The sequence below is a fragment of the Tenrec ecaudatus genome, chromosome 3, assembly GCF_050624435.1.
Source record: "Tenrec ecaudatus isolate mTenEca1 chromosome 3, mTenEca1.hap1, whole genome shotgun sequence".
Taxonomy (NCBI): Eukaryota; Metazoa; Chordata; class Mammalia; order Afrosoricida; family Tenrecidae; genus Tenrec; species Tenrec ecaudatus.
The window spans coordinates 165,967,773-165,995,606 of record NC_134532.1 but is presented as its reverse complement, the minus strand read 5'-3'; the positions used below and the strand labels follow the sequence as shown (position 1 = coordinate 165,995,606).

Here is a 27,834-nt window from a genome sequence, read left to right as displayed (position 1 = left end):
TGAAGGGCAGTCTAATTCAAACAGTTTGAATAGAGATTTACAACACCTCCATCAATCCCCAGACTTGAAACAGTATACATATCCACAACCCATTGAATGAAGAGGAGGCTGGGTCCCTTGGAGGAAAGCCTCCACTCCACTACCAACAGTGTATACTGTTAGATTTTCTCCCAGGCTTCCCCAAAGGAATCTGTATCCTTTTATAGGAGTTACAATTCATGAAGAAAATAAAAAGTCTGACTTTAGGAATGACTGAGCACTGGCTCAGAACTGACGTTACAAGAGAGGTGAAACATTTTGAAACATCAGAGTGGGGGGGAATGGAGGTCAAGTTATTAATGGAATCTTAGGTCAGATTCATCTCAAAGTGAGTCCAGTGGCCCCTTGAACCAATCCTATAGAAATATCCCCTGTCCCAGCATGCAAAATGGGAATAGATATCCTCAGCACCTGGCCGAACCCCCATCCTAGACCCCTGAAATGTGGTATAATGGCCATCATGTTAGGGAAAGTCAAGTTGAAGCCATTTGACCTGCCTCTTCCTAGGAAAATAGTAAACCAAAGCAGTAGCCCACTCGTGGAGGCACTGCAGAGGACAGTGTCGCTGTCAAGGACTTGAGGATGCCAGGGGGTCGATTCCCAACACATGCCCATTTATCTCATCGCTGTGGCCTGTGTGAAAAGCAGAAGATTTTGAGAATGGCAGTGGATTATTGTAATTTAGCTAGGTGATTATTCCAATTGCAGCCACTGTTCTAGATATGGTTTCATTGCCTGTGCGAATTAATACTTCTCTTTGTGCTTCAATTGCCGGAATTTGCAGGTCTAAAAACCAATGGCTGGAAATGACAGTGGCACTATTCACTATTTCTCAAAGTGACCAATTTGCAAAAATAATGCTCCTCATCACTGCAACACTATGCTTTTTAGGGCTTTTTTTTCCAGTAGAGATTTATTGAAAATGTTTAATAGTTTTTTGGCATTTAATTCACATGTCACACAATTCAATAATTCAGTCATAAAAAGAACACTTGTACAGTCATCACCACAGTCTATTCTAGGACATTTTCTTCTTCCATAAACTTGTTATTCATGTAAAGTTTTCCATTGTGACAAAATATACACGACAATTCAACAATTTTTACAGGTATAATTCAGTATCATTGATTATACTCTTTGTCTTGTACAACCATTATTGATACCTTTTTTTCCCAAACTATTCCACCATTAACATAAGCTCAATGCTTCCTAAGCAAAAGTACTTCCTCCTTCATCCATGGTAACCATTGGTCAAATCTGGCTTCTTTTTGTTTGTTTGTTTTTAGTAGTTTTCTTGATATAAAAGTCACATACCATATATTTCCATAGTTAAATGTGTTTTAAAAAAGGGTTGTGGATACATCATCACAGGATGATTTATCTAAAGAAACAAACAAACTCAAAACCAGTGTCTCTTATGTGTATGCTTATAGGAAGAGATTTGCATCAAGAAATGGCTCACACAGTTCTACAAATGGTAAGTTCAGTCTGGAACAGTCCCTGGGTCAGAAGTAAGCTGAAGATATCTTCTCACTTCTGTAGCTGCAGCAGCTGATGAACTGCAAGCAGGGATATGAAGTAGGAACAGACTGGTGGATGTTGAGTTGAATGAACCTGAGATCGGTTGAATGAATCCTAGATTAAAAGTCTGCTGATGGTTCTTGGGATCAGCAGGCAAAATAACAAGAAGTTGATGAACCAGATGCAGAATTCAAATCCAGCAGTATTTGTGAGCTGGCTTCAACATTCTGTCAACTCATTCTACATGTAGGTTACATCTTGAATAAATCTCCTGAAATGAATTAAGACTATGAGCAGATTAATTGCTTAGTTGCTTCACAGATAACTCCCATCATGGAGTTGATATGTTAAATCAGATTGCGGGAGAAACCTGGTCCACCCAAGTCATAATAAAAACCTAACAATCACATTGAATGCACAATTTTTAGAAAAATATTAATATCACATGCAAGTAAAGTTTTTCTGAAGATCATTCAACAATGGTTGTAGCAATACATTGACAGGAAACTGCCAGAGGTTTCCGACTGAATTGAGAAGAGGACATGGACCAAAGAATATCATTGCTGATGTCAGATAATTCTCAATTGAAACCAGAGGATACCAGAAAGATGTGTTTCGTTGACTATAAAAAGGCATTAAATTACGTGGATCATCACAAACTATAAGCAAGACTTGAAAATAATGGACATTCTAGAACACTTCATTGTTCTCCCAAGGAACCTGTACGTGCATCTAGAGGCAATTGTGTGAACAGAACAAGGAATTACTGCATTATTTAAAATCAGGAAAGTTATGGGTCAGGGTTGGATCCTCTCACCATAATTATCCAATATCTATGATTATCAAATAATCAGAAAGCTGGATTATATAAAAAAGAATATGATATCAGGATTGGATTAAAGCTTATTCACCACCTGCATTATGCAGATAATATATCCTTGCGCTCTGAAAGTGAGGATGGCTCAATGCCCTTGTTGATGAAGATCAAGGGTTACTGCCTTCGCTATGGATGTCAACTCCAAATCCAAGACCAAGATTCTCACAACTGGACCAATAGGTAACATCCTGAGAGATGGAGAAAAGTTGGAAGTGGCCAAAGATTTTTTCTTGCTTCGATCAACAATCAATGCTCATGGAAACGGCAGTCAGGAGGTCAAGCGATGCATTGCATTGGGTAAATCTGTTCGAAAGACTTCCTTACAGTTTTGAAAAGCAATACGATTATTTTAAGGATTAAGATGTGCCTACCCCAACCCATTCAATTGCCTTATATGCATGTGCAATTTGGGCATTGAATTAGGAAGACCAGAAAAGAATCGATGTATTTGAATTATGGGTCTGGTGATGAATATTGAAAGTAACACGGTCCCCAAAAGAACAATTACATCTGCTTTGGGATAAGTACTGCCGGAATGCTCTTTGGAAGCAAGGACGGAAAGACTTCATTTCATGTACTTGGACATATTTTCAAAATAGACCAGTTCCTGGAATGGGCCATCACACTTGGAAAATAGGACAGCAAAGATGAGGAAAATCCTTGATAAGACAGATTGAAACCGTGGTTGAAATTATGGGCATCAACATAACAATTGTGAAGTCGATGGAAGACTAAGCAGCATTTCATTCATTTGTCCATAGGAGTATGGATGCACTAGAGAGGCACTAACAACAATGTCACATTAGGTGTGGAGATCTTCGTTCCAAAGAGAGGCATACTCCCAACTGAGGGCTCAGCACTAATTCCATTGAACTGGGTTAAAAAAGCTCTGGGCATTTTGGGATCCTCGTGTCTCTGGATCAACAGGCAAAGAAGGGTGTTACAGTATTGTGTGGTGTGATTGATTTTTACTATCAAGGAATAATTGGGTTCTTACTACATAAAGGGGATAAAGAAAATGTGTATGGAATGCAGGGTATTCCTTAAGATTCTATTCGTCCCACTATGTCCTGTGATTAAAATAAATAATAAACTAAGGGACTCAATAATGCCGTGTTTACAAATGACGCAGACCCTTCAGGAAGGGAGGTTTGAGTAACCTTGGCAAGTCAAGAACCCTGGCCATTCTGTATTACCATTGCTTTCTAAGGGCAAAGGAAATATAGAAGGGGTAGTGGGTGAAGGTAATTCTATGTGCCTGCAACTGCTGAATGGTCATTTGCTGAAAAGAGGACTGTAATTGTCAGTATTATCTCTCTCTGTCTTTCTGTCTCTCTCTCTCTATATATATACACAGACACACACATATTTGTGTGTATCAAGTATTTTTGTTTTGTTCTCTTATAAAATATAAGATATAAATGGGGTTACTATATTTTTACTTGTATTTGTGGTAGTTGAATCATGCTAGACAAATATTTGTCCTTACTCTTGTCTTTTTTGGGTAGATTTAGCATTGCTGAAAGTGATGTGTACAGGTGTCAAGTTGATAAGGGGTGAACTGCAATAGTTGGATGCGTTAGTCCAGGTCCAGTAGAGATAGTCCAGAGATAGTCACATGTGTAAGAGAGAACTTTATATCATAGAGCATTGGTTATTGAAAAAAACATCCAAGATCAAGTCTACAAATCCGATATTAGTCCATATATCCAATACTAGTCTGCAAATTCCTCACACAACACATGCAATAATGCTGAATCCAGGAAGACCACAGGTGGAAGGGAAAACTCTTGTGGATCCAATGGCAGTAGAAGCATCATAGAGCTGTCTCTGCAGGTCTCTGCCGGGATTCTCTAGACTTTGGCTGTTGAGGTCTCCCTAATGATGTGACCTAGCAATACAGTCCACCGTATAATGAGATCTGTTGTGGGAAGCAAAGTAGCTGTAAAAGGATTGGTATGAGTATAGCCTGTCTTATTCAGGTCACAGTCACAGCAATTAAAAGAATTTTCCTCAGGGATGTGGTCAACTCTTATTTGAGCAGACTCTGCAGTAAGGTTTATTTTTTTCCTGCTGGGGTGGGTCCTGCATCCGTTGCATTGATGTCTGTATCTCCGGACTTGAGCGAATGTCCCACTATATTGCCTGCTGATTCTAGAAACTGTCAGTGGTCTTTCATATTGCCTGTTAACTTTGGAAATATCTTCCTTTCCCTCTTCCAGTCTGTTGTCTTTCTATTTCCTGATTCATAAAAAATTTGCCTTCACCTTAACTTCTGAACAGGACTGTACATACCCATCTCTACAATTATGTGAGCCATTTTCTTGATGTAAATTTCCTTTCTTTTCTTCCTCCCTCTTGTGGTTGTTAGGTGTCATCGAGTCAGTTCTGAACCACAGTGACACTGCACAACAGAATCAAATGCTGCATGTTCCTGCTGCAGCCTCACAATTGTCCCTGTGCCTGAGTCCATTGTGGCAGCCCTGGTGTCCATCCATCTCTTGAAGTCTGTCCCTTTTCACTTCCCCTCTATTTAACCAAACATGATGTCTTCTCCAGGGACTGTTCTCTCCTGGCATTAGGTCCAAAGTTTGTAAGGTAAAGTCTTGCCATCCTTGCCTCTAAGAACTCTGGTTGAACTTCTTCTGAGGCAGATCATATTGTATTTTTATTAGTCCATGGTACTTTCAATATTCTTCTCCAGAGGCACAATTCAAATGCATGGATTCTTCCATCAATGTCTAACATTCACATGTGTAAAAGGCAATGGAAAAACACCGTTGGATCAGTTGTACCTTATTCTTCAAAATAACATTGTTGCCTTTCAATATTCTAAAGAGGTCTTGTGCAGCAGATTTACCCAGCGCAATACATCTTTTGATCTCTTGACTGCAGCTTCCGTCAGCATTGATTGTGCATCCAAGAAAGACAAAATCCTTGTCAATTTCAAACTTATCTGCATTGATCACGATATTACCCATAGGTCCAGTGGTGAGGATTTGGGTTTTCTTTACATTGAGCTGTAACCCATTGTAAGACCACAATCATTGAATCGAATCAGGAAGCGCTTCAAATCCCTTTCACTTGCAGAAAGCGAAGATCTGCATATCTGAGTTGTTAATAAGTTTTCTTCCAATCCTGATGCCATATTCTTCTTCACACAAAACCCGTTTCTTTTCTTATTTGCACAACTTACGAACTAAACAAGTATTGTAAGAGGATCGAACCTTGATGGACACTTTCCCGATTTTAAAGCAGGCAGCAATCCCTGGTTCACTTTATCCAGCTGTCTCTGGATCCATGTACAAGCTCGGCAGGAGCACAGTGAAGTCATCTGGATTTCCCATTCTCCTCAAGGTCATCTACAGTTTGTAAAGATTGAATGCCCTTGCATAATCAATAAAACACAAATAAACATATTCCTGGCATTCTCAATTTTGAACCAAACTCTCTCAGACATGAGCAATAATATCTCTTATTCGCATCCTATTCTGAATCTGGCCTGAACCTTGGCAGCTCCCTGTCCATGTACCGCTGCGACTACTGTTGAAGGACCTCAGCAAAAGTTTACTTGCATGCGGTATCAGTGATACTGCTCTATCATTTCAGTATCCTGGTGGGTCACCTTTCTTTTGAATGGGAACAAATTTGAACTTCTTCCAATTAGTTGGTCAAGTACCTGCTTTCCAAATTTTCTGTCACAGATGACTGAATGACATCAGCTTATTGAATTGTTGCAATTGGTTTGGCTATTGCTTTCGGTGCAGCTTGGATTTCGTCGGCACCTTTGGCTCTTGACCGCATGCTCCCTCTAAATTGGTGGAAGGCCAACAAGCTCTTTTGCTCCAGTGATTCTGTGCGTTCTTTCCAGCTTCTCATCGAGCTTCCTGCGTCAGTGTTTGTCCATCGAGTGTTTCAAGACTGTAACTCGAGGCTTGAATGTTTTAGTGTATCCTTTCAGGTTCAGATGTGCACGGCAAGTTCTTCACTTGTGGTTTTTTAGTTCTAGAAATTTGCATGTTTCATTATAATATTTGGCTTTTTCTTCTTGAGCTGCCCTTTGAAAATTTCCGTCCTTCCAGTGGCTTTAGCTGCTCTACTGAGCTACTCTAGCTTTAGAGAGCAAGTTTCAGGACTCTTTGGACATCTTCTTTAATCATTTCTTCCTTCCCACCCCCTTTTTTTTTTTTTCCTACTGCAGCACTTTCACTTATTCTTACACACCACCCTGTTGCTGGGTCTATTGTTCACACACTAGAGTAGAAACCCAAAATTTGTTGTGTCATCTCAAAGAGTTGAGAATTGCCTACACAAACAAACAAACAAACAAACAAACAAACAAACAAAACCCTTACATAAATTACAAGAATGAGTAAATGTAAAGGCTTAATTGCAAACCGTCTTCTAACTCAAAGTAAGTAACAGCCCCAGAGGCTCCAATGGCCAACGTCAGCTAAAGAAAGGACACTTGGTCCCGAGGCTCAGGTTCTTCCACCCTGAAGGCCGCACACAGCAAGGACTGGCTGCTTCCGGTCCGCTGCTGGTCTCCGGGTGATCCTGGAGCCCACAGCTGTGAGCACCCTGCACACACTGGCCAGGCCTCCTGCACCCCGGTTGCCGGTGCTAGAGTTGAAATCAAAGGATGTACAGGGCATTGAACACAGACGGGGGCGTAATCGTGAATACAAGGTCGAGATGAGCAATAAGACCAAGATCAGTGCTGCCGCCAGAGAGTGCTTCAAGGACAGTTCGAAGGCTTCTTCTAGTTTCTGGAGGCCAGCACGAGGGGCTGACCTGCGCTGCCATTGAGCTCATGCGGTAGTGGCAGCACCTGTGGGCAGTCTGACTGGAAGAACTTGCGGTGGACAATGGAGGGGCTGACTCGTCGTACTCCTGCTTGCTGATCCACATTTGCTGGAAGGTGGACAGTGAGGCCAGGATGGAGCCACCAATCCACACGGTGTACTTGCGTTCAGGGAGAGCAATGATCTTGATCTTTGTGGTGCTGGGCGCCAGCGCTGTGATCTCCTGTGTGCGGTCTGCGAATGCCAGGGTGCATGGTGGTCCCACCGACAGCACCGTGTTGGCGTAGAGGTCCTTCCAGATGTCCACGTCACTCTTCATGATGGCGTTGAAGGTGGTCTCGCGGATGTCGCAGGACAGAGGGCTGGAAGAGCGCTTCAGGGCTGCGGAAGCATTCATTGTCGATGGTGATGACCCGGCCGTCGGGCAGCTGGTAGCTCTCTGGGGACGAGGAGGAGGCGGCGGTGGCCATCTCCTGCTCGAAGTCCAGGGCGACGTGGCAGAGCTTCTCCTTGAGGTCGCGCACGGTCTCCCTCTGGGTCCTGGTGGTGAAGCCGTAGCCCGCTCAGTCAAGTCGCGGCCTGCCAGGTCCAGACGCAGGATGGCGCGGGACAGGGCGCAGCCCTCCTAGGTAGGCACCGTGTGTGTGACGCCGCCACTGTAGTCCATGACAATGCCCGTGGTGCGACCGGAGGCAGACAGGGACAGCAAGACCTGGATGGCCACATGCATGGCTGGGGTGTTGAAGGTCTCAAACCAGATCTGGGCCATCTTCTCTCGGTTGGCCTTGGGGTTCAGGGGAGCCTCTGTCAGCAGCAGCACCAGCTGCTCCTTGGGAGATGTGCAGCTCGTTGTAGAAGGTGTGGTGCTAGACTTTCTCCATGTTGGCCCAGTGGGTGACGATGCTGTGCTGGATCGGGTACTTCAGCGTTGGGATGCCTCACTTGCTCTGGGCCTCGTCGCCCACGTAGCAGTCCTTTTGGTCTATGCCCATCATGACGCCCTGGTGCCGGGGGCGCCGGACGATGGAAGGGAAGACAGCGCTGGGGTGGGGGTTGTCGCCTGCAAAGCCGGCGTTGCTCATACCGGAGCCCTTGTCGATGACCAGTGTGGTGATTTCCTCTTCCGTGGCGACTGGAGAGACTGGCGGTAGTGGAGCAGAGGAGAAGAAGCTGAAAGAGGTGGCGGAGGGGACTGTGACCTCCTTTCCTCTTTTTCATGACCTTTTGCTTTCTTTATGAATGGTGTTCTTGATGTTCTTCCACCGATCATCTAGTCTTCTGTCTTCAGTGTGCGCTACGTCAAATTTGTCCTTGAAATGTTCTCAAAATGCAGGTGGGATGGACTCAAGGTCATATGGTGGCACTTGGGGGAATGTGTCAGTTTTCTCCAGTTTCAACCTGAACTTATGTATAAGGAATTGAGTTGTTGAGAAAAGGCACTTGCAATACAAAAGTTAGAGGTTTTTCAAAATTCTATCATTGGATCTCCAGCTTTATTTCTGTCACCAATACCATATTGTCCAACTACTATTCCTTTTTTGTTCCCAACTTTTGCATTTCAATCACCAATAATTATCAATCTATCTTGATTGCATATTTGATCAGTTTTGACTAAAGTCATTGGTAGAATTCTTCAATTACTTCACCAGTAGCTTTTAAGATTGGTGCATAAATTTGAATAATTACTTGTATTGATTGGATTTCCTTGAAAGCAGGTAGATATAATCCTACTGCAGACAGCATTGTATTTCATGATTTATTTTGCAATGTCCGTTTTGATAATGTATGCAATGCCATTCTTCTTGGTTGTTTCTGCCCTGCATAGTAAATCATGTGATTTTTAAAAAAAATTCAAAATGGCCAATAGCAGTCCGTTTCAGCTTACTAATGCCTAAGTTATCAATGTTTATGTGTTCCATGCTATTGTTGACAACTTCCGCCTTTCCTAGATTAACACTTCACATATTCTAAGTTTTGACCATTAGGAGATTTTTGCAGTTCTTTCTTTTTACCTTGAGTTTAGCCCAATCAGTAAAAAAAAAAAAATGTGAAAACCTCCACTCTCACCTACTTTAACCAGGTCTCGTAATCATGGCCAACTCTATCCCAGGAAGCCATCTCCTCCATATTTTGAGGGTCCTCTGACCCAAGGCAGCCATCCTCTGGCACTCTGTCTGACATTTCCTTTCTGTGCATTTGAATTTCACTATCTGACAATGCTCGGAGTTACACATAAGGTTTTCAGTGGCATCTTCCCCTGAAGTGTTGAGTAGAACCCTTCTTTGTAGTCTTTTCTTAATCTGGAAGCTCCGCTGAAACCTGCTCACTTTGGGTGACTCTGTTGACCTTTGAAACACCAGTGACATAGCTTCCAGCACCACAACAACACCTAAGCCACCTCAGGAGGATAAACTGCATTACAAACTCCCCCCATCTCGCTATATATCCTTACTCTTGCTTCTTCAGAGAATCCAGCTCAGTACACTGAGCATGATTGAAAGATCTTAACTAACTCTGTAGTTTTCCACATTGTTAGTACTCTTGTTGATCAGCATCCAAGAAGAGAGCCAGTGCCCAGTAATTTGTTTATTCCAATCCTTCCATTGTTCTTGGTATATAAATGCATGATTTGGTTACCAGGCACACATGACTAACTGAGCTTTGGGACCACTTGACCGAGAGGGACTTGGCCTACTCAGCCAGGTCTTTCCAACTTGAAAATTCAGAATGGCATATACAAATTTTAAGTTAGGTAATTTGGAATCTCCAAAGTATAATTAAGCATAATTTGGACAGAAGTAATCTATTTAATCTTAATTTTCCTAAATTCTACTTATATTTAGGCACATGTGTCATAACAATGATTATGTGGCATGGTTATATTTTACCAATCTCAATCAAAGATTCACTTGTTATTTTCCATCCCTTTTAGCTACAGGAAGGAGCTATTGAAAAACCCCTTAATAAATGAGCTTTGTGAGTGAAACCCCTAAACCCTATAGATGATGATATATGATAAGTATCATATATTCTGCCCATTTCTAATCTTCCTGTTTGAAATTATTAATTTGAGAAGATTAACTGTACCATCAAGGCATCAAAGGAATAACTACTCCTCTTGGATAAGAGTAAAATGCTATGTATTCTGAAACTTGAGGGAAGTGTGTCCTTTTATGCAAAAACCAAAAGTTGGTAGGTTGACCTTTGGCACCTGCATTGAATATTAAGAGGTGAGGCTCTGTGTCTGAGCATTGGACCATTATTCTATTTCCAAATTTGCTGGAACAAAATGAGCTACACTTAATTTTTTGGTTGGGGGTGGAGGGAAAAACACATCTATGTGACTTGGAATTGGTGTCCAGGTAAGGAGTATTGGCAGTTCAAATTGAGCATCTAGTAGATCACTAAGGGTCTCAATTACCCATCTCTTTTCATAAACCTCAGCATTGACCATGCGACTTTGCAGTCTTCCTGGTCTTATGTGAATTTGCCTTGCTTCTGTCAAGGGCATGTTAATAGGTGTGAAATGACCAAATGCTTAAAACTGCTTGCTCAATTGAACATGCTCTATTCTTCCCCCACCACAAGAAGAGTGTATCTTGGCTAGTCCTCTAGACCTAGGAGGAGGGTGAGGGACAAACCGAGCAGAGCCCGACCATCCTTCACAAGTCAATCTGGATTTGCCAACCCTCTGCTGACTCTCAGATCCACGAGAACAAATCAATGTTATTTTCAGCCTCTACGCACTGGTGTGGTTTATGATGCAGCAATTGTAAGACATTAGCTAACTAACCAGAGAAATTGCAGCCTCAGTTAAAAGACCGTAGTTAGGTCTTATGTTAGAGGTGCTAGTAACCTGGGGAGGCTGGGCACTGGGTGTGGGGTGGGTGGTGGTGGTTACAGGGATTATAACCCCTAGAGAGCGGAGGGGTGTCTTTTTCACAGAGAGAAAGACGGATGTAGAGAGAGAAAGAGGGCAAGAGGAAGAGAGAGAAAGGAATTCTGAGGTCAGAATGAAGCTGATTGTCAATAATTAATTAAGAGAAACCAATTGTTTGAAGTTTAAGTGGTAACACTGAGGCAAGTTAAAGGTTTGGGATGTGAGGGATGGAAAAATTAATGCATGTAAAAACAGAATCCAATAGGATTTGAGACCAGAGAAAATAACAAATCACAAGTTAGTGAATGGCATGGATATAAGAGAGAACTTCAAAAAGTGGGTCAAAAATAGAATTGAAACATAATGGAAGTTTTCCATGTACTTTTTGAAGTTTTCTCATAAAAGCCAACAGGATACATGTAATTCATTCCCTCTGAAAGAAAGAAAGTTCCTTCCTTAACCGTCCTTCTCACTGTAGCTCCTGAGACAGTGGTTCTCCTAGTTGATCTTGTCACCCAGGACTTATTTGGGATGGTTGAAGACCTTCTTGATTGGTATGATTTTAGTGGGTGGTACTGGCATCTAATGGGTAAAAGCTGGGGATAATGCCAAACATTTTATAATACACAGAGCAACCCCCCACCCCCAACAGAGGATTATCCAGCCCCACACGTGCCCAGATTGAACACTCTTGCCTTAAATTGCAACATGTGGACATCCAGGTTTTTTCCAAGAGTAATAATTAATAAACCCATAATGACATTAAATGGGAAATTTAAAGGATTAAATTTGCATTTTAGAATTATGGCTCTTGCTTACCAAATAAATGGAAGGGTGAGCTGGTTCGTGCATAAATGACAAGGAAAAGAAAGGTTGGTCCCTTTTAGGCATGATCAGTCGTACACGTTGCTTTGGCATTTCACTTACAAATGAAATAATTCATTTGAGGTGATTTAACAGGGGAAGGAAGTGACAAGGTGAGTCAGAGCTTCCCAGTAGCTGAGTAGCGCTCTGACTATGGGAAGTAATTAAGTGGGCAAAACTCCTGTCATCCACACATTTACAAGGACGTCCCTTTAGCCTGTAGGGAGCAGCTTTTCATTTATTGTTAGTGCTTAAGTAGGACAAAGATTCCCCCTAAGCAGCTTAGCTGTTTTCTGACCAACAACGCATTTATAGAGGTAGTGTTTACGAGGAGCCTTGGAGGCCTAATGGGTTACATATTGGCGTGCTAACCACAAAGCCGGCAGTTTGAACCCATAAGCTGCTGTGCAGGAGAAAGATGAGACATTCTACTCCCACGAACATGTCCGTGGCGTTGCTGTGTATCAGTGCATCTGAGTTTCATCCATATCTTTCCCTGGCATCTCATCTGTTCTCTCTTATGGAGTCCATGTCTTGATACTCCTTTATTCTTAGCTCAGGCACCCCGCCCAAAGTTTCTTTAGGTAATACGTTGTCTCACAGTTATCAAGTCAATTTATTTAAATAAACAGGCATTGAGAGATTACTGGGTGCCTAAGGAGACCAAGTGGTATCATGATTAAGCATTCAGTTGCTAATCAAAAGGCTGACTGGTAAAGTCTACCCAGTGGCATCTTAGGATAAAGGCCTGGGGATCTGCGCTGGTAGAGAATACAGGCTTCAAAACCCAAGGGGCAGTGTTGCTTTTTTACACAGTATTGCTAGGAGTTGGATTTAATAGAACCTACCAACAACTACTACAACCACAACCACCACACTGTAATGAAATATTTATGAGCATGGCCTATAGGCCAGACTATTTTAGTATTTGTCTTCCGAACAGCCAGTAGTCCTGTTGGTGTTGAGATAGTTTCCATGTTGGGTTACTAACGTAAGGCCAGCAGTTTGAAACCACCAGTGGTTCCTTGGGAGAAAGATGAGGCTTTCTCGTCATGTAAAGATTTGCAGTTGCAGAAACCAACAAGGGCAGTTAGTTCTATGCTGTCCTGTGGTAGTTACATAATCTCATGCCAACTTGAGGGTGTTAAAAGTGAAGGGTGAAGTTTAACCCGTCAATCAAGTCACAGCTTGATTGGATGGTGACTGAGATAAATGACTCTCAGAACATTCTCTGTCTTCACTTTCCTTTTGAAGAGCCATACACAGAAAGCTGTAGGAGCCATGCGGAGACACATGCCAGTGCTGAGATGCTTCCAGCCCCATTGGTTCTACAAGATTTTCCATCCACCAGCCCATGCTAATCCTGTGTTTTGCATCCTTGCGTGTGACTACATGAGTCTGAAGAGGGATTTCTGAACTAGTATCATTCTTATGGGCTAATATTAGACTTACGGGCTTGATCTGAACTGGGCTGGGGTGTTTTCTTAATATACTATTATTCACATCCTGCCCCTGAGAGGGACAAATATGACCCATGGGGGAAGGGAGACAGTGGTTGGTATAAGATATGAAAATAATAACAGTTTATAATTTATCAAGAGATCACAAGGGCAAGAGGGAGGGAAATAGAGGAGCTGATACCAAGGGCTTAAATAGAAAGTAAACATTTAGAAAATAATGATGGCAACATATGTAGAAAGATGTTGGATACATTTGATGTATGGATTGTAATAAGAGCAGTAAGAGCCCTCAACAAAGTGATCTTAAAAAGAAAACAAAAACAACTTTCTGTTATAAATATAATATATGTGTATATATACATACGCATATATAATACTGTTTGATATAAAGCTATTTCTTATACATATATGAGTGTTCTGAATTTGATTCTCTAATCAACCTGGATTAACACACATCCTATAGGGGAGCGGTTCTCAGCCTGAGGGTTGTGACCTCTTTGGGGGTTTAAAAACCCTTTCACTGGGATTGCCTGATTCATAAAAGTAGCAAAATGACAGTTATGAAGTAGCAATGAAAATAACTTTATGGTTGGGGGTCACCACACGTGAGGAACTGTATTAAAGTTCGCGGCATTGGGAAGGTTGAGAACCACTGCTCTATGGTCTTCTCTATCCCACGAGTTGGACTTGGCTCGATGGCAGTTAGTTTGGCGTGAGTTCACTAGCAGCAGGCCTTTGGGAAATTTGCCCCTTGACTCTCAGCTCGGTTTCCTCACTGATAATATGGCAATATTCCTCTACTAACTCATGGGGTTATTGTGAATGCTGAATAAATGGATGGGTGTAAGACTAGATTCGTTAAAAAACACACTCTCAAATGTCATTAAGTGTTAATATAATTCCTTGGTAGATATTTGAGATATTGAGATAGATCAATGGAAACAAGTGACCCTGCTCTGAGTAGAAGAGACAGAGGAATAGATATGTAATTTCAGTAATGTGATCAATGATAAAAACATACACAAATTGTCATATAAATGTAGAAAAAATTGGATCCTTCACAGGTGTCTCTATCTTCATCCCAGATAGTTCTGTTGAGGTTTCTACCTGTGTATTCTACTGCTCTTTGAATCCGACTACTTGCTTGCAGCCATCATTGTTTCTTGTTGCTCAAGGAAGTATCATTCGAATACCACAATCTCATTTTTGTTCTCTCAGTCACCAAGTTTGGCAGTGTCCACCTCCTCAGTATTTCTCACTCCCCTTCATCTACACTGTCAAAACTGCTCCCCTTCATCTACACTTTCCCTGCGTTACTGAGGATTCTACCACACAGTCTTCCTTTCTCCTACATGACTCAATCTACCCTGAGGGGTCGCTCTGGAGCACAGATCTTATTGTATTACACCCATAGAGAAAGTTCCTAAATGGCTCCTAATTGCTTCATTACAAAGTCGAAGTTCCCTAGGCAACATCCAATACTCTGTGTGCTGTCCAGGAGACTTCGACTCACGGCAAGTCCAAGTGTCGCAGAGGAAAGCTGCTCCACAGGGTGTTCTTGCCCAGATTATTCATAGAGGCAGTTAGCCAGATCTTTCTCTCGCAGAGCTCCTGAGTAGATTCAGACTGCCAACCTTTTGGTTAACATCTTATCCCTACCCATTTGTGCCATGGTGCTATCTTTTCTTGTTTTGGGCTTTTGTCTGGTACTACTTAATAGTTTTTCTTTCTTTTCTTTTAAAATCATTTTATTGGGACTCATACAACTCTTATCACAATCCATACATACATCAATTGTGTAAAGCGCACTTATACATTCGTTGCCCTCATCATTCTCATAATTCGCCTTCCACTTGGGTTCCTGGAATCAGCTCCTCATTTTCCCTTTTTCCCTCCCCCTCCTGTCCTGCTCCCCCTCCCTCATGAACCCTTAATAATTTATAAAATATTATTTTATGTTATCTTACACTGCCTGGCATCTCCCTTCACCCACTTTTCTGTTGCCCATGCCCCAGAGAGGAGGTTATATGTAGATCCCCATGATCGGTTCCCCCTTTCTACACCCCCCCCTTCCCTCCTGGTATCGCCACTCTCACCGTTGGTCCTGAGGGGTTCATCTGTCCTAGATTCCCTGTGTTTCCAGATCCCATCTGTACCGCTGTGCATCCTCTGGTCTAACCAGGTTTGCAAGGTAGAATTGGGATCATGATAATTGGGGGGAGGAAGTGTTTAAGAACTAGAGGAAAGTTGTGAGTTTCATTATTGCTACACTGAACCCTGAGTGACTCATCTCCTCCCCACTACCCCTCTGCAAGGGATGTCCAGCTGTCTGCAGATGGGCATTGGGTCCCTATCATGCGCTCCCCTCATTCACGATGATATGAATCCACCCACCACCACCTTTGGTGCTTGAAACCTGGTCCCCGCCGCCCTTCATGATCAGACATGTTGGTGTGCTGCTTCTATGTGGGCTTTGTTGCTTCTGGGCTAGATGTCCGCTTGTTTACTTTTAAGCCTTTAAGACCCCAGATGCAATATCTCTCGATGGTGCTACCTTTGCAACAGAAACTTTTTGCACCTTGAACAGCTTGGAGTTCCATGAATGTAGCTAAGCTCATCCTATCCCACCTCTGGGTCTTTGAAAATATACCTCTAAATTTTTTTTCTCTCCATTTGACAGGTGCTTTCTAGCATCCTCCTTTCTTGGGCCCTAGGAGCCTGGGAAAAAAGGCAAAATGCAATAACTCACACATAATGCTTTCATTTCCAAAGAGATCGAATGGGAGATCTTTGTCTTCCTCTTGACTTCTTCAATATATATTCTTTTCCTTTGGGTGTAGGTGTGAGGATCCAATCACCAGAAGTAATAATCTTTGAGTATATTACTCTTTTAAGCTAATATGGAAGAACTAAAAAAATACAAAATGTTAGCTTATCAAATTCTTTAAGTTATAAGAAAATAAAGACATAAATTAGAGTCATAAAGTAAATCTGCATTAACAAATTAGAGCCACTCTCATACATCCTAAAGTTACACTATAAGAGTTTGAGCAAAACTCCAAATTTATTCTCTCTGAACGATCAGAACATGTAAGAGCTGACCATTCTTTATTAGTCCAGTCATTGATTATCTCAAATGATATGTAATTGATTCTATTAATTAAGTTAATTGATGTGTACTGTGTCATGGTCCTCCATATTAGATTATTAATTGTCATATGTCATACAGGTCTGACCTCAATTGATTTTGGATTTATCCTTTAAAGATTGGGATGCTTATTGGATATATTTTTTCTAAATTATTAGTGTGAAACTTTCCTCAAAGCAAATAAAAAACAATAATCACTGCCTCTCAGTTGATTTTGATTCTTAAGGACCTTATAGAACAGAGTAGAACGTCCCTTGGGGTTTCTGAGATTTTAAATCTTCACAGGAGTAGACAGCGTCATCTTTGTCTCAAGAAAAGACTAGTGGGTTCAAATCTTTGACCTTGTGGATTATGGCGCAATCCATAGCTCTCTGGGTAACAGGTCCTTCCTTAGCTCACTAGGTAACGGGTCCTTCCTTAGCTCACTGGGTAACAGCTCCATCCTTAGCTCTCTGGGTAACAGCGCCATCCTTAGCTCTCTGGGTAACAGGTCCTTCCTTAGCTCTCTGGGTAACAGGTCCTTCCTTAGCTCACTAGGTAACGGGTCCTTCCTTAGCTCACTGGGTAACAGCTCCTTCCTTAGCTCTCTGGGTAACAGGTCCTTCCTTAGCTCACTAGGTAATGGGTCCTTCCTTAGCTCACTGGGTAACAGCTCCATCCTTAGCTCTCTGGGTAACAGCGCCATCCTTAGCTCTCTGGGTAACAGGTCCTTCCTTAGCTCACTAGGTAATGGGTCCTTCCTTAGCTCACTGGGTAACAGCTCCTTCCTTAGCTCTCTGGGTAACAGCGCCATCCTTAGCTCTCTGGGTAACAGGTCCTTCCTTAGCTCACTAGGTAATGGGTCCTTCCTTAGCTCTCTGGGTAACAGGTCCTTCCTTAGCTCTCTGGGTAACAGGTCCTTCCTTAGCTCTCTGGGTAACAGGTCCTTCCTTAGCTCTCTGGGTAACAGGTCCTTCCTTAGCTCTCTGGGTAACAGGTCCTTCCTTAGCTCTCTGGGTAACAGGTCCTTCCTTAGCTCTCTGGGTAACAGGTCCTTCCTTAGCTCTCTGGGTAAACAGGTCCTTCCTTGGTCCTCTGGGTAACAGGTCCTTCCTTAGCTCTCTGGGTAACAGGTCCTTCCTTAGCTCTCTGGGTAACAGGTCCTTCCTTAGCTCTCTGGGTAAACAGGTCCTTCCTTAGCTCACTATGTCATCAGGGCTCCATGCAAATCAACTTGAAAGGGCATCCCAGCTTATCCCCTATGTAGCCATAAAAATTTAAAAACAGTTATATCATAAAGTTTGACCTTTATTTTTTGGACATAAGCCAGTGGTATTATCAGATTTATTAAATAAGGACCTTTGACAAAACAATATTAAATCACAGTAGTACTTTTAATTTGATTCAATGCTTAATTGGAAAAAAAATCAAAGCACCTGAAAATAAATGCTAAAACTCCTCTATGGGTCAGAAATCTAGTTAATGAGAATCAGAGTCCTTTCTCTAAAGGACAGCTACCTTTAAGTAGCTTAGCTAAGTAATGATCATGGGGATAATACATTGGCCTATGAAAAAAGGAGTTAATGAATTTTCCTACCTTCAACGGAACAGATATACACATCATAAAATCTACCACTTATTTTTTCTCCATCAGTGTTCAATGAAGTGCCCTGTTTAAAGTTTCTGCATGCCAAGTTTGGATGTGATCATTATTAATTAGCGTTATATTCCAAGTGCCATTTGGAATAGCTTCCACAAGTGTTCTTTGTGCCATATTATACTTTCAACATACAGAGATAATCCAAGTGAGAACAGTTTTTAGTAACTCATAGAGGTCTATCACAGTGAAGTCCGTCGGTGGGGCAAATGGTTAATGCGCATAGCTGCTATCCAGAGCACTTGAGCTTCAAGTTCACCCAAAGGTGTCTTGAAAGAGAGACCTGGCAATTTCCTTCTGAAAACGGCACCTTTGAATACCCCATGGAGCAGTCTCTTGGGACGTGCACAGGGTGTCATGAGTAACAGTTGATAACATGGCATCTTTAACTCCTGTTAAGTGCTCACGTGGGTTCTACCTCCCAGTGACCCTATGTTGAGCAGAATGGAACACGGCCGGCTCCTTCATCACCCTCAGCAATTGTCATGCCTGAGCCCATGGCCGCAGCCCCTGTGTCAGCTCATCTTGGCGAGGGTCTTCTTTATCATGCCCTTCCATAGCACCGGGCATGCTGTCCCTTTCCGGGGACTCTTCTGTCCTATATGTGAGAGGAAGTCTTGACGTTCTTGCTTCTAAGGAGCTTTCTGATGGTACATGGCAACTCAAACCCAAACCAACCTCACTGCAATCCAGTCAGTGTGGACTCACAGCGACCCCCTGTTGGTTGCTGAGACGATGACAGTTTACAGGAGTAGAAAGCCCAGTCTTTCTCCCGTGGGACTGCTGGTGGCTTCCAGCTGCTCCCCACTTGGAATGCAGCCCAAATGCACGGCCACTACAACACCTGGGCTCCTTACGTGGCAGCCACACATGTGGTAAATGTCATGTATCCTAGGTGGCCTAAAGAAGAAGCATGGACAGTAGTGCTCAAGGATGGAGATGATGAGGCAAAAGAGATGTCGTTTATTTTACCAATGGCTAGAAACACATGTATATGGACAAGAGTGTGTGCGTCAAAGGAAAGAAAGCAATGGAGCCTCTACCGTCGGTTTTGTTGATTTCCCTCCTGAAAGTGGACACACATGATCATTTCACCTTTTTTTCTCCTGCATATTATTCCCTTTTATTTATGTGAATAAACTTTTATTATTCTGATTGTATGATCTGGGCCCCTTTTCTTGTGAAAGTTTTCCTGGTCTTGTGTTCATAGGACAGGCACTCTACCTCATTTTGGATTAATACAAGTCAAAGTTCAAGTGCATTAAGAGCACGTGTTACCATGCCCAAATACCTCTTACATGCCTCGGCTTCTCTTCATTCTGTATAGAAGTATGCGGGGATTTTCAAGGCTCTCTTCCACAATAAGAATAAATGCAGACGAAAGAGGGTGGCATCAGTGAAGGAGTGTCTGCTTGCCTGGAATCCTTGCCTTTCCTCTCTAGCTGCCTAAGCCACATATTCATTTGAGTTCCCCATTCTAATGCAATCAATTTCAATTATAAATATGATCACACTGATTGTTTTATTTTATTAATTTATGAAAGTCCAACACATGTCATAACATTTGGCATATATTAAATAATTATTCCTGAAAAAAATCTGAGCATCAAAGGATCTTTGTCAACTCAAAAGATTTTTTTAAAAGAATACAATAACATTAAACAACTGTTATTGATTCCAATTCCTAGTGACCCCATGTCTATCAGATTAGATCTGTGAAATTTTTTCTAATGCAGATCATCAGGTTTCTCCTCAGAGGGATCTCTGGGTAAACTCAAATGACAAACTTTTCCATTAGAAGTTGACAGTATGACTAATTTTTCCTGACTCAAGTACTAGAGAAACAATGATACAAAAACCAATCAAACTTCCCAAATAAAGCAAAAGCCAATATTTTGAAGCAAGCATTAAGAAGCTAGATTATATGAAGAGGCACTCAGCGTCTGGATCAGAGGACGACCCTGTAATCGTCTGCTTTATCCAGAGGGCACGACTTTGCCTACTAGAAGGTGAAGAGAACTTGAAACACTTACTGATGAAGATCAACGACAGTAGTATTCAAATTTGATTACACTTCAGCACATAGAAACAAAAATTCTCAAATAGAATAAACAGTATCTTGATAAATGGAGAATCTATTGAAGTCAAGGATTTTATTTTATTTGGAGCTATCATCAATGAGAAGTTGTCAAGAATTTAATTTTCCTTGGACCCACAATGAATGCTCATAGAAGCATCAGTCAAAAAAATCAAAGAGTTTGGGGGCAAGGTATCATAGTGCACTGCACTGACATTCACCTTTCCTGACTTTAAAGCATGCACTAGCTCCTTGTTCTGTCAAAATAACTGCCACTTGGTCTATGTTCAGGTTTGATGTGAGCACAATGAAGCATTCTGATATTCTCTATATCCAGTGTCTGATCCACACAGATGATTGCCTTTGCATAATCAATAGCTCACAATAAACATCTTTCTGATAGTCTCTGATTTCAGCCAAGAGCCATCTCATGTCAGTATGGCTATCCCAAGTTCCACATCCACTTTGTGACAGTCACCTAATCTGGTGTCAGTTTAAGGATTAAGAATGTAGGGGTGGAGTCTAGGCTGTCAATCTGGAGATAGCCAATGAGACTTCTGTGTGGGCAGGGCCTTCTCCTGAGAATTCTGGGAAATTGGTACTTCCTCCTTGGAGGTGGAGGACATCTCTCTCTCTCTCTCTGCTACCCCCTCGCAGACATTGCAGAAGACAAGCCACATGGATACAACCTGGCCTTGGAAGCCAGAAAAGTCACAGAGAAACTCCCACCAACATGGAAATGTTTCCAATGACACTGGATCCAAAGACTTTCTACCCACTGGCCTGTGATCTTCTGCATTGCATGTGTTTCATGAGTCTGAAGAGGACTTTATAGATTGATATCAGAAGTATGGGCTAATATTGTATTTATGCACTTGATCTGGACTTGGCTGGGATGTTTTCTCAATGTTCAATTGCTCTTGTATATAAATCTCTTTCTTACACATATATGTGTGTCCATGGATTTGTTTCTTTTGTCTACCCAGAGTAACACACACCTCTAAACCTAGCTTAAATTCCTGGAATCTCCCTGTGTGTATTGCCATAAATTTTTTGACTTATATTGAACAAAATGTTGTTTTAAATGAAAGTAATATAATCGATAATTTCCACATTCTGTTGGGTCACCATTCTTTGGAATGGGCACACACATAAATCTTTTCTAGCAGTCAGCCAGGTAGCTGTCTTTGACATTTTTTGTCATAGACTAGTGAGTGTTTCTAGCACTCCATCAGCATGTTGTAACATTTCAATTGGCATCCCATCAATTCCCTGGAGCTTTGTTGTTTGTTAATGGTTCCAGTGTAGCTTGAACCTATTTCTTCAATGACATCAGTTCTTGAACATGTCACCTCTTGAAATGATCAGACATCAGCTAGTTCTACTTGGTACAATAACTGTTATTCCTTCCATCTTCTTTGATTAGTGCCTGAATTGTTCAATATTTTGCCCATTGCTGCTGATGTTAGATACCTTGAAATCCGTTTTGAATCAGAGGGTTTCTAAGTACAACAGAACAAAGTGGTCTTGTGCCATCCTCACCGTTATTTTTTGTGATATCCCATTGTTGCAACCACTGTGTCAATCCATCTCATAGAAGCTAATCTTTCTTATTCCTCTTCTACTTTACCAAGCCTTATGCTGTTTTCCAGCAACTGGTCCATCTTGATGATATGTCTACAGTACGTGATATGAAGTCTCACCAGCCTCACTGCTAAGGAGTATTCTGGCTGTACTTCGTACAATGTATTTTTGTTCTTCTTCTGGCAATCCATGGTATACTAAATCTTTTTGCCAACACCGTAATTCAAATGCATAGAGTCTTTGATGGCCTTCTTTATTCAATGTCAAACATACATATGTGGTGAAGAAAAATGCCATGGCTTGGGTGCATGCACCTTAATCTTCAAAATAACCTCCTTGCTTTTCAACACTTTCAAGAGGTCTTGTGCAACAGATTTTCCCAAATGCCTATATCATTTGATTTCTTGACTGCTGCTTCCATGAGCATTGTGGTGGTGACATCATCTGTCAATTTGTGAAGGGGTGGAGTCAATCAGAGCCAATGAGGCCTCTGTGGGCTTGGTCCTTTCCTGAGGATTCTGGGATCTCCTATCTTCCCACCTGGAGGTGGAACTCACACACTCTCTGCTTGGTCTTCCTGTTGACAAGACAACATGGAGCTACGTTGATGGCAGCCAGAGCCTTGGAGCTGGAGGAGGCATGCGGAGACCCACGCAAGCGCTGAGATGCTTACACTGCCACTGGATTTCCACCACTGGCCTGTGAGCTTCCTGCACTCAGCATCATTGCATGTGTTGAATCCATCTGAAGAGAAACTTACAGACTGGTATCGGACATATATGCTAATATTGGACTTATGGACTTGATCTGGACTGGGCTGGGAATTTTTAAATATACAATTACTCTTTGATATAAAGTTCGCCCTTACACAAATATGAGTGTCTATGAATCTGTTTCTCTAGTCAACCCAGACTAACACAAGCATTGATTGTGAATCTAAGGAAGACGAAATCCTTGACAACTTCAATCTTTACTCTACTTATCATGATGTGTTATCTATGAGTCCTGTTGTGAGGATTTTAGTTTTCTTGACATTGAGTTGAAGTTTGTTTTGAAGTCAGTAGTCCTTGATCTTCATCAGCTACTGCTTCTAAGTCCTTTTTGCTTTCAGTAAGGTTGTATCATCTGCATATGATATCTTTTAACTATCCCTTTCAACTCTCCTGCTAAGTTTCTCTTTATATAGAACCAGCTTCCTGGATTATTGTTCAGTACACAGACTGAATAAATGCGTTAAAATTGTCCAACCAAGATGCACATATTTCCTTATTTGAAACCATGCAATTTTCCTTTGTTAAAGTTGCTGTCTTTTCATCAATGTACACATTCTGCATGAGCACAAGGGAGTATTCTGGAATCCCTATTTCTTTTCAATCAATGCTCTCTGTAGTTTTTCATGCCTTTGTATCATCAGTAAACACAATAAACACCTTTCTGATATCCTCTACTTTCAGGGAAGATCCATTAAACATCAGCAATGATGTCACTTGTTCTATGGACCCTTCTGAAGCCAGCTTGAGTCTCTGGCAGCTCCCCAATGCAACAATTGTTGAAGAATTTATAGAAAAAAAAGTGTTTTCATGTGATATTATTGTGGCAGTTAGATGCTTTAATATCAACTAGATACTCCTGGCTAGGGGTGGAGTCAAACCTGTCAATCAGGCCACAGCCTGTTGATGTCCTTAAGTGTGTGGCCTTCTTAGAAGCTGGGGCCCTGGGGCACACCCTCCCTGCCTCTCCCACTTCCTCTTCCAGCTTGATGGCCACCCTGAGAGCTGCTGGAGCCCTACCATATTTCTACTGACCTTGGATCCACGTGATTCTGTACCCAGCGGCCTGTGTCCTTCCTGCATTCTGCATCCTTGCACGTGGCTGTGTGAGCCACAAGAGAGACTTATTGACTAGTATTGGGCTCAGGGACTTGAGTTGGACTGGCCTAGGATGCTTTCTTGATATAAAGGTCTTCCTCATATGTATATGAATGTCATGTCACTGGATTTGTCTAGCCAACCTGGTCCAACATGTTAATTACATTGTTTGATAATCCCATCATTCTGTTGGATCATTGTCCTCTGGAATGGCTACAGCTATGGATCTCTTCCCGTCTATTAGTCCAGTAACTGTTATCAAAATTTCTTGGCAAAGGTGAGTGAATGGTTTCATGCTTTTCAGCTCGACACATTTCCTTTGGCATTCCCTCAATCCCTGCCGTCTTGGGTTTCACTGAGGCCTTCACGGTTGCTTGGACTTTTCCCTTTAGAACCATTAGGGTTTGTTTCTTTATTATCATAACTACCTCTTGAAATGACTGAATGCCCATGAGTCCTTTCTGGTAAAGCAACTCTTTGTATTCATTCCTGCATTTTCCAGTACTTTCCCTATGGAATTCTTCATGATTGTAATTGGAGATTTGACAGTTTTCTTCGGTTTTTCAGTTTGTGATATGCTCAGTATGTTCTTTGTTTATGGGTTTCTAACTCCTGGTTTCCCGCACATTTCATTGTACTATGTTACCTTCCCTTTGAAATGTCCATTTAATTCTTTTACTTTATTATTTATGCCAAATGCTTAGATACTCTATGATCAAAAGCAAGTTTTAGAGTCTCTACTGAGATCCACTATACTCTTTATTTAATTCCTTTTTAATGACCTCTTCTTTCTCCTCAGATGATGGTCTTGATGTCTGTCAGCCCACAGCTCACCAAGTCTTCTGTTACTAATGTTCACTTATTCAGCTTAGGTTCTGCTCTCTGAATTGAACAATCCCAATAGCTAGAACATAGTTTTCTCGATTGGCTTTCTAACTTCAAGTCTTTGTACATCATTCTGATACTTTAGTTTGTCTCCTTCAGCAGCTCGATGGAATTTTCTGTGTAGCCTTTTACTTTTTTGTTTGACTTCAGTGAGCCGGGCGCTTTGAGCTTTAATTTCTCTGTGATATGACCTAAGTTTCAGAGTCTCCTCTGACATACATTTTGGTCTTTTCTTTCCTCAATGTTAACACCATTGGCATCACATCTGTTCTTTAGATAGTCTCAAAATTCCAGTGGGGTTTTGGTGATATTTTAGCTCTCATGGACTTTTAAAATATTTTAAAATTTCAACTTGAATTTGTTAAGAAACAACTGATGAACTGCTTTAGAGTTGGTTCCTGGCTTTTTTTGGCCTGATGATATTGAGCTTCCCCAGCTTCTCTTCCTACAAATGTATTCAATTTGATTCCTGTGTATTCCACTTGGTGTACATGAATAGAGTCTCCATTCATTTTATTGGATAAAGGTGTTTCCAGTGATGAAATCATGAGGCTTTCAAGAGTTTATCAGGTGTTCTACAGCTTCTTGTGTCCCACCAAGGTCATAATTTTCAATTACCGCTCCTTCCTCCTTTTTGAATTTTTTCCTCCCAACATTCACATCATAGTTATCTGTAATTACTTTTTAATTGTTATTTTGTCAGTAATTATTAATGAATCTTGGTTTGTATGTTTGATCAGTTTCTGACTGAAAATTTTGGTCAAATTCCTCCACTTCCTCATTGGCCTTAGTGATTGATATGTAAATTTGAATAATCATTGAATTAACTGGATTTTCTTATAGGTGTTTATGTACTAGCCTTTCACATATTGTATTGCATTCCAAGATATATCTTGAAATGTTCTTTGTGACTATGAATGAAACACCATTTTATTTGAAAACCATATGACCGTCTAATTCAAAATGACTAGTGTCAGTCTATGTTGGATGACTAGTGCCTAAATAGTTAATCTTCTATGTTCCACTCAATTGCAGATAATTTGAATTCTTCCTGGGTCAGATCACGTACAATTTAGGTTCTGAACTATCAATGGTTATTTGTAGCTGTTTCTTCTTGTTTTGAGTCATGTTCCAAAAGCAGATGAAAATCTTGGAAGATTTGCTCCTGTCATGTGATTAAGGTTGGCTGGGAGGCAGCTGGCAGTTGGAACACATTCAGAACCCAATAGCAGAATTGTAATTTGAATGCCTTCTAACACGAATACCTCATTTTATGCTAATACATCCCCAAAAGCTCTGCTGCCATTTGTACTATTTTTGGTGGCTAACCCCTCACAAGCAGACCATTTCCCCTCCTTCCTTCTTTGTCTTAATCTGGAAGCTGTGATGAAATCTCTATTCCCATGGGCGAGCCTGCTGTTATTTGAAATACTGGTAGTGTAGCTTACATCATCATAGCGACATGAAAGCCACCACAGTACAACACACTGACAGCTGAGTAGACTTCCTTGGCCTAAGCCACGGTACTTTCAATTCCCGACATACACATGAAAGTTAGACCATTGGTACAGAAAACCAGAAAAGACTTGATGTCTTTGAATTTTGGTGTTTGTGAGGAATCTTGAAATGGCTATGGACTGACAGAATAATGAACAGAACAACTTTGGAAATATTTTAGCCAGCATATTTCTTAGAAGTGAGGATGGAGGCGCTTCATCTCAGTCTCTTTGGACACATTGTCGGGAGGGAGTAATCCCTGGAGGCTCTTAGATTTGATAGAGAGCCAGCAGAGAGGAGGAAGACCCTCCATCGGGGGACTGGCACAGTGACTGCGATAAGGGTCTTGAACATGACACATTTGTAATGATGGTGAAGGAGTGGTCAGCGCTTGGTCCTATCATACATACTATTGCTTTGACTAGGAATCAAATCCACATCATACCCAATAACAAGAGAACATACCAGGTTCTTGGAAACAATTATTTATTTTATTGAAAGATCATTTTATTGGGAACTCTTACAGCTCTTATAACAATCCATACATCAATTGTATCAAGCATATTTTTAAATAAATTGCCATCATTATTTTCTAAACATTTACTTTCTATTGAGCACTTGGTGTCAGTTCCACTTTTTAGCCTCCTACCCCACCCACCCTTCTGACCCTTGATAAATTATAAATTATTATTATTTTCATATCTTACACCAACCACTGTCTCCCTTCCCCCATGGTTTCTGTTGTTTGTCCCCCTGGAGATGTGTGTGTGGTTATGTATGGATCCCTGAGACCAGTTCCCCTTTCCTACTCTCCTCCCCACACCCCCTTCACTACTCTCTTAGTATCACTACTCTCATTCCTGTGCCTGGATTCCATGTGTCCTGAGCTCTTATCTATACCTGTGCACAAGCTCTGATCTATCCCACAGTGAAAGGCAGGACTGGAGTCATAATAGTGGGGGGGCAAGGAAGCCTCAAGGAATCGGAGGAATATTGTGTGCTTCATCAGTACTGTACTGAGCCCTGGTTGACTCATTCCTTCCTTGTGACCCTTCATTGAGGGGATGTGCCATTGTTTACAGATGGATTTGGGGTCTCTGCTCTGACCTTCTTTGTTCTCAACAATGCAGGTTTTGTTAGTTTGTTTGGGGTCTTTTTATGTATGTTACCTGATCCCTTCAGCACACCATGATCCCACAGGCTGGTGTGCTTGTTCCATGTGGGCTTGTTGCTTCTTTGGTAGATGGCCACTTGTTTAACTTCAAGTCTTTAAGACACAGATACTATATCTTTTAATTGTTGGGCACGATCAGCTTTCTTCACCACATTTGCTTCCATACCCATTTTGCCTTCAGTAATTGTGCTGGGAGGGTGAGCATCACAGAATGCCCGGTTGTTAGAACAAAGTGTTCTTGCACTGAGGGAGGGCTTTACCCTGTGTATTGCTATATAAATATATGTATATAGGCCAATTCCTCTATTTTATGAATTAATGTATTTGTATGTGTACACACCTATGCTTAACTCTACTCATGGTTTTGCTTCCTAGATCATTCCTCTGTTTCCTTTTCCCTTCTTCCTGCCCCTCCATTATGCTCACCCTTCTTATACCTCTTAGTATTTCCTCTCAACTAGATTGATTTTGCTTCAACATCCCCAGGATCTTTACGTCCTCCTCTTGATGTTTTGTTGT

At 41.5% G+C, this 27,834-nt stretch overlaps 1 pseudogene; it reads right to left on the bottom strand.

The window, feature by feature from the left end:
- Positions 1–7,072: 7,072 nt before the first annotated feature.
- LOC142442444 (actin, cytoplasmic 2-like) lies at positions 7,073–17,387 on the bottom strand (annotated as a pseudogene).
- Between the last annotated feature and the right edge of the window lie 10,447 nt (positions 17,388–27,834).